The sequence below is a fragment of the Entelurus aequoreus genome, linkage group LG16, assembly GCF_033978785.1.
Source record: "Entelurus aequoreus isolate RoL-2023_Sb linkage group LG16, RoL_Eaeq_v1.1, whole genome shotgun sequence".
NCBI classification, from domain to species: Eukaryota; Metazoa; Chordata; class Actinopteri; order Syngnathiformes; family Syngnathidae; genus Entelurus; species Entelurus aequoreus.
The window spans coordinates 23,933,521-23,945,944 of record NC_084746.1 but is presented as its reverse complement, the minus strand read 5'-3'; the positions used below and the strand labels follow the sequence as shown (position 1 = coordinate 23,945,944).

Genomic DNA, 12,424 nt, shown 5'->3' with positions numbered 1-12,424 from the left:
CGATATGACTTTATATTTTAACTTTTTTTTAATTTACATAAACTTGTTGTAAAGCCTCTATGTTTGTTTTGTGTTTTAGCATTAGGAAAAGTTTGTATTGTTTATTATTGTTGTTTGGCACAGTTTATTTTTAACACGCTAAACGTTGTATTGAAGTACATTACAGATTAACACTCGGACAGGAGTATGAAGAAGCGGAGCTAATTTACTGTTTTTTGACCAAATTGCATGATTTGGGGTCTTTTTTTTTTCTCTTTGAGACAGACCCATGATGAGTGACAGGGGCTACATTCCATATGTCAATGGCATGGTGTGGTCCATTATCTTGTGTAGTAATCCGAAAAACCTGCAAATGGCTGGTATGCGATTTATTTGTTGTTGTTTAAAACTGTATACGTTTATGAGCGTCTAAAAGAGACAAGACAGAGACAGATTTAAGGTGGGAGATTTTGTTGACAAAAACCAGATGTTATTTCTTTAGACACTAAAAGGTCTGAACAACCTCTTAAACTGGATCATATCAGTACCATTTTTAAGTTTTTTTTACTTAATCCATTTCATAATGTAATTTTACATACTGATATGCTAAAAGTTTTAAGTGTTGTATGTGCATACAAAAGGTTTTTATGAAATGCAAGATGGCTTTTTGGTGCAAACTTTTTTACAATGATGTCTGTCTTTTTTAGTTTTAAATTATCTTAAAACTCTGATCTTTTTGAGCCTTTTGATGTCTTTTCACTTTGCTTTAATTTATTTTTGAGTCATCTTTCTCTATCGACACCCCACTAGTACTAGCCCCCTTTCAGCACACACAAACCATTTAGTTATGACATGCAGTAGCTAGAAGCACTCCAATGTTTGTGTATTTTACTCATTAAACAAATAATCACAACATCAAAATACAAATGGATGCTTTTTTTTTTTTTTTTAAATCGAATAAATCAATTTGACGAAACGTTACATCCCTCGAGTTTTTAATTATTTTTGTGTACACCCTAGTAATCATGTTAGAACAATGTGGTAACAGTGGTCAATATAATCAACAGTCTGCTTGTTCTACCCAGTAGAAGTAGTAAGTACACAAGAGCTAACATAGGCAAAGAGATGATGAATAAAAAGAAAAAACGATTTTAATGCTACTGTGCTATGTTTAAAGAAGTGCACAACTTACAGAATTATTTGCACTTTTTTATGTATTAAAATCACAGACATAGGGTTTAGTTCAAATATAAAAAAACGAGGATCTTTAATTTGACCCGCTGTTGTACTCCGTCTCAAATTGTTAACATGTGCTTTATGTTTTACTACCATTATTGCTATGTTGACTATTACTATTGTTGGTATATTTATTATTTTTACATTGTTGATACAAATTATTGGTTCCCTTTTAGGCAAAACTGAACAATCATGCATTACATACTATACATTGCCTTTTGTTTTTATTTATTCATGAGAAACAACACAGTGTATTTAAAACATTTTGTTTTTATTCATAAAAAACAACACATTGTATCTAAAACAATTTTCTATAAACTATAAACTATAATCAAGGTTTAATATAAAACAGGTATACCGTAGGTACATTTAATCGCATTATGTAGTTTTTGTAGTTCAAACAAAACATTAACGGAGATGCCATAGCGCAGGCGATACATCGTCATATCAACAAACAGAGCATATAAAACAAACACATGACAAGGTAAAGGTTGAAAAGACTTTTCTTTAGACCATTCAAACAAAATCATTTCAAAAATGTCAAAGTCAGAAGCATAAGAAACAACAGTTTCCCAGGTGGGCTTAGAGCGGGCAAAGTCAAGAATAATTTGTAGTTTTTGAGGTTTGTCGCGTTTTAAAATAAATGCTTCTATCATGTCCGTCAATGGGTATACAACAGCATGGTTCTCCACAAAGTTGACAAGATTTCCCCAATAATTACCCATCTTTTTTTATTTTTTCCAACACTCTGTCACCATACCCAAATGTCCAAAAATCGTTTCATCATTTCCCACCAGCTCGCTGTACATGCCATCTATAGCCCCCCAGATATTTGTCTCAGATCCCAGTTGAGACAGCAAAGAGTCTGCATAGGCTTCAACCTTTGAATCCTCAGCCTTGATGCAACGAAGCATCAGCAAGCATTGAATGGCCTGAATGAATTTAGGCCTGCGTAGACTCCTGATGACTCCGTCGTAGTTGTACAACAAAAAGTCCTGCTCGTACGGTTCCAAGCATTGGTGTTGTCTTTGGCTCGGATGGTTTACCCAGCAACCGTAGCACTTGCTTTGCCTGAAATTGTAGATGGCGTGGTTGAGGAGATGAAACACAGCCGTTTTCACCGTGCTGGCGAAAAACAACCACAGACCCCCGTCGGTTTCGTCGTCAATGTGCAATGTAGGCTCCAAGAGTGACGGAGATGATGGCTGGGATGATGGCGGAGTTATGTTTACAAAACAATTCTCCTTTACCTCCTCCTCCGTATCGTTGTCTGCCAAAGACGGTGTAACCTCGCAGGTTTTCATCCCTTGTCTGGCGAAGCATCTGCTGAAGCGACACGGCGAAATTGAAGGGGTCTCTTCGCCGTTTGCATCCACCATCGTCTCGGGAGGATTAAAAATCTCTCTCAGGGCTGCTTCATCAGCCGTAATGCCGGATGGTTCATCAGCCGTGTTTACGGATGGTTTAAATTTGTCCTGTGGTATAAAAGAAGTCTGTACGCGTCTGCTTGTCTTGTTTGCCATTTTCTTGTTTGAGAGATCGCCCGTTCAGAAAGGAACCGATGTGGCTTGGTCAAAATTGCAAGATTGTCTTGTTTTTAAAGGGTACGAAAAAAAAGAAACCGTTGTGGATTGGTCAAAAAATTACGGGGCTCCTCCCCTTTGAAAACAATACGCCCCGTAATTTTTTGACCAATCCACAACGGTTTCTTTTTTTTCGTACCCTTTAAAAACAAGACAATCTTGCAATTTTGACCAAGCCACATCGGTTCCTTTCTGAACGGGCGATCTCTCAAACAAGAAAATGGCAAACAAGACAAGCAGACGCGTACAGACTTCTTTTATACCACAGGACAAATTTAAACCATCCGTAAACACGGCTGATGAACCATCCGGCATTACGGCTGATGAAGCAGCCCTGAGAGAGATTTTTAATCCTCCCGAGACGATGGTGGATGCAAACGGCGAAGAGACCCCTTCAATTTCGCCGTGTCGCTTCAGCAGATGCTTCGCCAGACAAGGGATGAAAACCTGCGAGGTTACACCGTCTTTGGCAGACAACGATACGGAGGAGGAGGTAAAGGAGAATTGTTTTGTAAACATAACTCCGCCATCATCCCAGCCATCATCTCCGTCACTCTTGGAGCCTACATTGCACATTGACGACGAAACCGACGGGGGTCTGTGGTTGTTTTTCGCCAGCACGGTGAAAACGGCTGTGTTTCATCTCCTCAACCACGCCATCTACAATTTCAGGCAAAGCAAGTGCTACGGTTGCTGGGTAAACCATCCGAGCCAAAGACAACACCAATGCTTGGAACCGTACGAGCAGGACTTTTTGTTGTACAACTACGACGGAGTCATCAGGAGTCTACGCAGGCCTAAATTCATTCAGGCCATTCAATGCTTGCTGATGCTTCGTTGCATCAAGGCTGAGGATTCAAAGGTTGAAGCCTATGCAGACTCTTTGCTGTCTCAACTGGGATCTGAGACAAATATCTGGGGGGCTATAGATGGCATGTACAGCGAGCTGGTGGGAAATGATGAAACGATTTTTGGACATTTGGGTATGGTGACAGAGTGTTGGAAAAAATAAAAAAAGATGGGTAATTATTGGGGAAATCTTGTCAACTTTGTGGAGAACCATGCTGTTGTATACCCATTGACGGACATGATAGAAGCATTTATTTTAAAACGCGACAAACCTCAAAAACTACAAATTATTCTTGACTTTGCCCGCTCTAAGCCCACCTGGGAAACTGTTGTTTCTTATGCTTCTGACTTTGACATTTTTGAAATGATTTTGTTTGAATGGTCTAAAGAAAAGTCTTTTCAACCTTTACCTTGTCATGTGTTTGTTTTATATGCTCTGTTTGTTGATATGACGATGTATCGCCTGCGCTATGGCATCTCCGTTAATGTTTTGTTTGAACTACAAAAACTACATAATGCGATTAAATGTACCTACGGTATACCTGTTTTATATTAAACCTTGATTATAGTTTATAGTTTATAGAAAATTGTTTTAGATACAATGTGTTGTTTTTTATGAATAAAAACAAAATGTTTTAAATACACTGTGTTGTTTCTCATGAATAAATAAAAACAAAAGGCAATGTATAGTATGTAATGCATGATTGTTCAGTTTTGCCTAAAAGGGAACCAATAATTTGTATCAACAATGTAAAAATAATAAATATACCAACAATAGTAATAGTCAACATAGCAATAATGGTAGTAAAACATAAAGCACATGTTAACAATTTGAGACGGAGTACAACAGCGGGTCAAATTAAAGATCCTCGTTTTTTTATATTTGAACTAAACCCTATGTCTGTGATTTTAATACATAAAAAAGTGCAAATAATTCTGTAAGTTGTGCACTTCTTTAAACATAGCACAGTAGCATTAAAATCGTTTTTTCTTTTTATTCATCATCTCTTTGCCTATGTTAGCTCTTGTGTACTTACTACTTCTACTGGGTAGAACAAGCAGACTGTTGATTATATTGACCACTGTTACCACATTGTTCTAACATGATTACTAGGGTGTACACAAAAATAATTAAAAACTCGAGGGATGTAACGTTTCGTCAAATTGATTTATTCGATTTAAAAAAAAAAAAAAAAAGCATCCATTTGTATTTTGATGTTGTGATTATTTGTTTAATGAGTAAAATACACAAACATTGGAGTGCTTCTAGCTACTGCATGTCATAACTAAATGGTTTGTGTGTGCTGAAAGGGGGCTAGTACTAGTGGGGTGTCGATAGAGAAAGATGACTCAAAAATAAATTAAAGCAAAGTGAAAAGACATCAAAAGGCTCAAAAAGATCAGAGTTTTAAGATAATTTAAAACTAAAAAAGACAGACATCATTGTAAAAAAGTTTGCACCAAAAAGCCATCTTGCATTTCATAAAAACCTTTTGTATGCACATACAACACTTAAAACTTTTAGCATATCAGTATGTAAAATTACATTATGAAATGGATTAAGTAAAAAAAACTTAAAAATGGTACTGATATGATCCAGTTTAAGAGGTTGTTCAGACCTTTTAGTGTCTAAAGAAATAACATCTGGTTTTTGTCAACAAAATCTCCCACCTTAAATCTGTCTCTGTCTTGTCTCTTTTAGACGCTCATAAACGTATACAGTTTTAAACAACAACAAATAAATCGCATACCAGCCATTTGCAGGTTTTTCGGATTACTACACAAGATAATGGACCACACCATGCCATTGACATATGGAATGTAGCCCCTGTCACTCATCATGGGTCTGTCTCAAAGAGAAAAAAAAAAGACCCCAAATCATGCAATTTGGTCAAAAAACAGTAAATTAGCTCCGCTTCTTCATACTCCTGTCCGAGTGTTAATCTGTAATGTACTTCAATACAACGTTTAGCGTGTTAAAAATAAACTGTGCCAAACAACAATAATAAACAATACAAACTTTTCCTAATGCTAAAACACAAAACAAACATAGAGGCTTTACAACAAGTTTATGTAAATTAAAAAAAAGTTAAAATATAAAGTCATATCGCAGTTATTGTAACCAAAATATTGCGGTTATCATTAATTGTCAAATGTGCTCAAAATAACTAACACCTTAAAATATTTTAACAAAGTGTTGTTTAAAATAAACACATGTATAAAACATTAGCACCACACCTATATAATATACTTTCTTTAGCAAAACAAACATAAATATTGTTCTGCTATTAATGTTTTTTCTTTGTTTTTTTTTTATGCTCCCACTATATACGCCCTCTAGATCACTAAGATCTTCTGAGACCAATCTGTTAGCGGTTCCAAGAGTAAACTCAAATCAAGGGAGATTATCATTTAGTCACTATGCAACACATAGCTGGAATAAACTTCCTGAAGATGTCAGACTCTCCCCAACTCTCACTACTTTTAAAACTAGACTGAAGACTTTTATGTTCACCTTAGCTTTCAGCTAAATCTTTTAATCTTTTAACTTTTAACGTCTGCACTGTTTTTATTTTTATTGTCTGCATTTTAATTTTGCTTTTATTTTTTTTTCATTTCACTTTGTTGTCTGTGAAGCACTTTGAGTCTGCCTTGTGTATGAAAAGCGCTATACAAATAAAGTTGCCTTGCCTTGCCTTGCCTATATGTTTTAATTTGTAAAGGTTTTAAAACGTTTATTGTTAGAGGCAAAACGCATGTTGTTTGTAAGACGTTAATGTGTTTTGTATTTCTGATAAATTCCCGAAGCTGTCGTTAGTGTTGTTTTGTTTGTATTTATTGTCGCTATTTTGACCGTCCTCAAAACATGGATTACTAGTTTTTTTTACCAGCACTTTTCTCGTCATTTTTACCTTTCAATGTTTTCTTAAACCTTAAAAAAGAACTACATGTCTTCAGCTCCTCACTGAGCTTGTTCCATCATTAAACTCCTAAAACTGAAATACATTTGTATTTTATATTCGTTTTTACTTTACCTTTTTTAAAAATCAATATACCCCGTAAATTATAGTTTTCTCCTCTTAATTTAAATAACCTAAAAATACAAGCTAAAAGGCTAATGTTCTTTACACAAAACATAATTTCCATTGTTTTTAAAAACACAATATTTAAACATTTTTAACACCTTAAAACTTATAAATAACAGATTGGTATGTTCATAGTAGCACACTTTGTGTATTATTCTAACGACCCCTTTTTTAAAGTTTAATTAATGGGTCCATGTTTGTTTTATAAACATTTCCCCAAACTTCAACACAATATGTTAAATATAAAAAATAAAACAATAATATAACATATGCAAAATACTCGCCACTTTAACACTCGCACCCAAAAACAAACCCCCACCTCTAAAATCAGACCCCTCCTACTTTTCCGCGCGCCAAATTCATTTTGCAAAAAGACGGTCTAGTGTAAACATCTCCTACAGCCGCTTAAAAAAACATGCAAAAAGCAAAGAAAAACTTACAGCAGTTGCATGTAGGACTTTTGTCGTCTTTTTCGATGATGTTGTCCTCGAGCAAGTCTTCGGTGTGGAGAGTATTTTGTGGGAAAAACCCCTCTTCTTTCACCGCGAGCAAGCCTTCAGCCTCCGCTGGAACGTCATTGGTGAGTAGCTCTTCAATGGCGGGACATTCGGCGTCTTTTTTTTTGACAATGTTGTCCCGGCACAATTCTTCAATGATGGCACTCTTTTGTAGTAAAAAAGCTTCCTCGTCTTCATCCTCTTTTGCAACCAGTTCTTCAATGTCAACCTCCTCGACACTTTTTGGCGGGAGACCCGTTAAAGGCGTCCAACGCGCCAGAGGCGTAAAAATCTGTAAGTAAATGTATATATATATTGTATATTGTATGTTTTTTCTTGTAAAAATGAAAATCTGACTCCTCAAATTGTGTTTGTAATGCACTCGCTTTAAAATCTTCCCATATTCCCTCTATAAAACAAAATAATGAATACGCATAATATTAAACAACACCCCGAAAGTCATTTTCCAACTTTGTAAAATCAAACGGACATAGTTTTTTTCAGTTTAAATATCTACTGCTCGCTAGTGTTACCGTATCTGAGTTATTATACAAAAATATATTTCAATCGTCCTGCAACTTTACTGGGGCGTTTTGGACATGTCAGCACCCCCGGACTCACGATGCCTGCGGCGGGACTTGTTGGAGTGGTACCCGGGTGTAATTTTTAGACATTTTGGGGACTTTTGACCACTTTTCCAACTTTTCTCCACATACCAACCATTTGCTGACAGTGTGTGTGTGTGTGTGTGTGTGTGTGTGTGTGTGTGTGTGTGTGTGTGTGTGTAATATGACTCTCTCAGTCTTAGGTCCCCCCAAAATTAACACCCACTCCTCTTCCAGAGCCAAGTGTGTGCGTGTGATTTCATCCCGCCAAAAAAAAAAAAACTAACAATAAAAATGGTAACTTTGTTTAAAAATATTTATTCATACCGTAAGTATATTGTATGTTTTTTCTTGTAAAAATGAAAATCTGACTCCTCAAACTGTGTTTGTAAAAATGCACTCGCTTTAAAATCTTCCCATATTCCCTCTATAAAACAAAATAATAAATATGCATAATATTAAACAACACCCTGTGAGTCATTTTCCAACTTTGTAAAATCAAACGGACATAGTTTTTTTCCAGTTTAAATATCTACTGCTCGCTAGTGTTACCGTATCTGAGTTATTATACAAAAATATATTTCAATCGTCCTGCAACTTTACTGGGGCGTTTTGGACATGTCAGCACCCCCGGACTCACGATGCCTGCGGCTGGACTTGTTGGAGTGGTACCCGGGTGTAATTTTTAGACATTTTGGGGACTTTTGACCACTTTTCCAACTTTTCTGCCCCCGCTCCTCCTGCAACTTTGTTGGGGTTCGCGAGGCCTGCGGTGGGTCTTGTGGGACTAAATAACGGGTGCCCTTGGTTGAGCGTAAATTTCCGCGCAATGAATAACTGTTTTTGTTAAAAAATAAATACTTGTTATTATATAAACTGCAAACAAATATATTACAATCAGTAAAAAAATATACCCTTCATTTTCAAAAGCCTCTGGAGACTGTGTGCGCTAGCAGAGTTTTTTTCTCTTTAAATATGCTTGAGTACCTAATCTAAAAAACATATGTTTGTTAAGAACCTGTTTTAAAAGACATGGTTACTTGCTTCGGCAAATTCTCCCGCCTTAAATCTGTCTCTACCACTCTCTTTGAGCATAGTTTTGTCAGCAAAAAAGCACCTGTCTCTACCTATCTCTTCGAGCATGGTTTTGTCAATAAAAACCAGCTGCCAACAATAAACCGCATACCAACCAATTTGCTGTGTGTGTGTGTGTGTGTGTGTGTGTGTGTGTGTGTGTGTGTGTGTGTGTGTGTGTGATTTCATCCCGCCAAAAACAAAAAAATAAAAACTATCAATAAAGATGGTAACTTTGCTTAAAATATTTATTCATACCCTAATTGTGCTGTTTCTTACGCGTGTATTTTTTAAACATGTTCATGACTTTTGCTGTGTATGTCTTCTCACTGCTGCTGTGCTGCTGTGAAAGTCCCAAAAGGGTGTTCTTACCCCTCCAAACTCTCTCTCTCTGTTTATAATGCATATTTTCTGCTAGATTTACTCTCTATTTAATCCAAAGAAAAAAACTAACCATCAATAGTAAATTTTTACCATCGGTCTCCAAACTACGGCCCTACCCCAAACGCGGTACGCCGACGTCCAAAATCCGGCCCCCTATTTTTTGAGATATTTTAGATTTTTCTGGACATATTGGGCATCCATAGACTCACGAGGTCAGCGGCGAGACTTATGGTAATGGTATCAGTGTCATTTTTAAACATTTTCATGACTTTTGACCACTTTTCCAACAAATTAGTCAAAAAATGAGGGGCTTATTGTTTTCAAAGGGGAGGAGCCCCGTAAAAAGTTTCGACCAATCAGACTAGTAGAAAGATTGTTTTCAAATACTATTGGTTGATGTATTGGCAGGGGAGGTCCTTTCGTACTCCGTCGGGGGTGTGGTCTCAAAAGACAACCTTCTTTTCGTCGTCAGTACGCATTTCCAATTTCGGCTGCTTCGAAACAAGACGTCTATCTTCTCCTTCATTTCTCCCATACACTCTCGCCATGCCGCTATAGGAACCACCACCACCGGGGTAAACACCCCGCATTCGGAGTTAAAAGACTCCAGAGAAAAGACGTCTGGTTCGGTCGACTGAGGCTGATAGGATCCGTTGATTTTAGGAGCACGGAGACCGGCACGGAAAACCCAACGACCTGAGGCCAAAAAATCCTACTTTTCCGAGTAGCGTCGTGGTAAGTTTTATCATTTTTATAAATTGAAACTGGCGTTTCGCTAATCATGCCTACTGAAACAACAGCTTTCTCCATCTTTTCCATTTTCTCTTAATGCTCGTACTAACAAAGACTTACCATTCACATATACCAGTGTATGTGTGTGTGTGTACGTACATGTGTTAATACTCAAAAAGTCGTAAATCGCATTTTGACATAAAGTGTCTCCCCCCTTAGCCCCACCTTCCTCTGACCTCCCCTTCACCCCACCCCTCCTCTTACAGGGCCATCAATCACATTTTGACATAAGGTGTCTCCCCCTCAGCCCCGCCTCCTTCTGACCTCCCCTTCACCCCACCCCTCCTCTTACAGGGCCATCAATCACATTTTGACATAAGGTGTATTCCCCCCTCAGCCCCGCCTCCTTCTGACCTCCCCTTCACCCCACCCCCCTGTGACCTTTTGACCTTAAGGTCGTAAATCTTTTTTTGACATAAGGTAACCCCTTCTCCTCTCTCGCCATACCTGCTACCTCCGTGCCCAGCGAAAGGGTATTTTCCACAGCTGGAGACATTTTAACTGCAAGCAGGTCCGCTCTTTCTGCAGACAATGTGGATAAACTGATTTTTCTGGCAAAAAACATGAAAATTGAGTGAAAGTCACCAGGGTTAAAGGCCTACTGAAACCCACTACTACCGACCACGCAGTCGGATAGTTTTAATATCAATGATGAAATCTTAACATTGCAACACATGCCAAAACGGCCGGGTTAACTTATAAAGTGCAATTTTAAATTTCCCGCGAAACTTCCAGTTGAAAACGTCTACATATGATGACGTATGCGCGTGACGTCAATGGTTGAAACGGAAGTATTCGGACACCATTGTATCCAATACAAAAAGCTCTGTTTTCATCGCAAAATTCCGCAGTATTCTGGACATCTGTGTTGGTGAATCTTTTGCAATTGGTTTAATGAACAATGAAGACTGCAAAGAAGAAAGCTGTAGGTGGGATCGGTGTATTAGCGGCCGGCTGCAGCAACACCACCAGGAGGACTTTGACTTGGATAGCAGACGCGCTATCCGACGCTAGCCGCCGACCGCATCAATGATTGGGTGAAGTCCTTTGTCGCTCCGTCGATCGCTGGAACGCAGGTGAGCACGGGTGTTGATGAGCAGATGAGGGCTGGCTGGCGTAGGTGGATAGCTAATGTTTTTAGCATAGCTCTTTTGAGGTCCCGTAGCTAAGTTAGCTTCAATGGCGTCGTTAGCAACAGCATTGTTAAGCTTTGCCAGGCTGGAAAGCATTAACCGTGTAGTTACATGTCCATGGTTTAATAGTATTGTTGATTTTCTGTCTATCCTTCCAGTCAGGGGTTTATTTCTTTTGTTTCTATCTGCAGTTAAGCCCGATGCTATCACGTTAGCTCCGTAGCTAAAGTGCTTCGCCGATGTATTGTCGTGGAGATAAAAGTCACTGTGAATGTCCATTTCGCGTTCTCGACTCTCATTTTCAAGAGGATATAGTATCCAAGGTGGTTTAAAATACAAATCCGTGATCCACAATAGAAAAAGGAGAAAGTGTGGAATCCAATGAGCCAGTTTGTACCTAAGTTACAGTCAGAGCGAAAAAAGATACGTCCTGCACTGCACTCTAATCCTTCACTCTCACGTTCCTCATCCACGAATCTTTCATCCTCGCTCAAATTAATGGGGTTATCGTCGCTTTCTCGGTCCGAAACGCTCTTGCTGCTGGTGTAAACAATGGGGAAATGTGAGGAGCCTTTCAACTTGTGACGTCACGCTACTTCCGGTACAGGCAAGGCTTTTTTTATCAGCGACCAAAAGTTGCGAACTTTATCGTCGATGTTCTCTACTAAATCCTTTCAGCAAAAATATGGCAATATCGCGAAATGATCAAGTATCACACATAGAATGGATCTGCTATCCCCGTTTAAATAAAAAAAAATCATTTCAGTAGGCCTTTAAAGGCTGGGGGGAAAAAGAAAAGTTAATTTGAGGCTGAGTTGACTTGAAACTGTTTAATGTTGCACTTTTTGTATGTAGAAGAAAAGTTTTGTCATTTTATTTAATCTGAGCAACAACTTGAAGCAGTTTAATGTTGCACTTTATATGTGGAAATGTTGCACTTTATATGTAGAAAGGTTTTGTTAAGAAACCAATTCTGAGCCTTATCTTATTTAGTTTTTATTTTATATATGTTGACTGCATTAACCCTGGCAATTGACCCTGTGTGTATATGTATGTTATTGTTATGTTAAAAGGATGAAGCCATTGTTTACAAATTTTGGTAAATAAATAACCAGAAAATGTATATTTTGTTGTTTTCTTACTGTGCCGAAAATGAACCAAACCGTGACCTCTAAACCGAGGTACGTACCGAACCGAAATTTTTGT

General features: G+C 37.9%; 1 protein-coding gene across 5 annotated transcripts in view; it reads left to right on the top strand.

Moving 5' to 3' along the window:
- Positions 1–12,424, top strand: part of cetp (cholesteryl ester transfer protein, plasma) — an 83,635-nt gene that overhangs the window by 22,950 nt on the left and 48,261 nt on the right. The window lies entirely within an intron of this gene.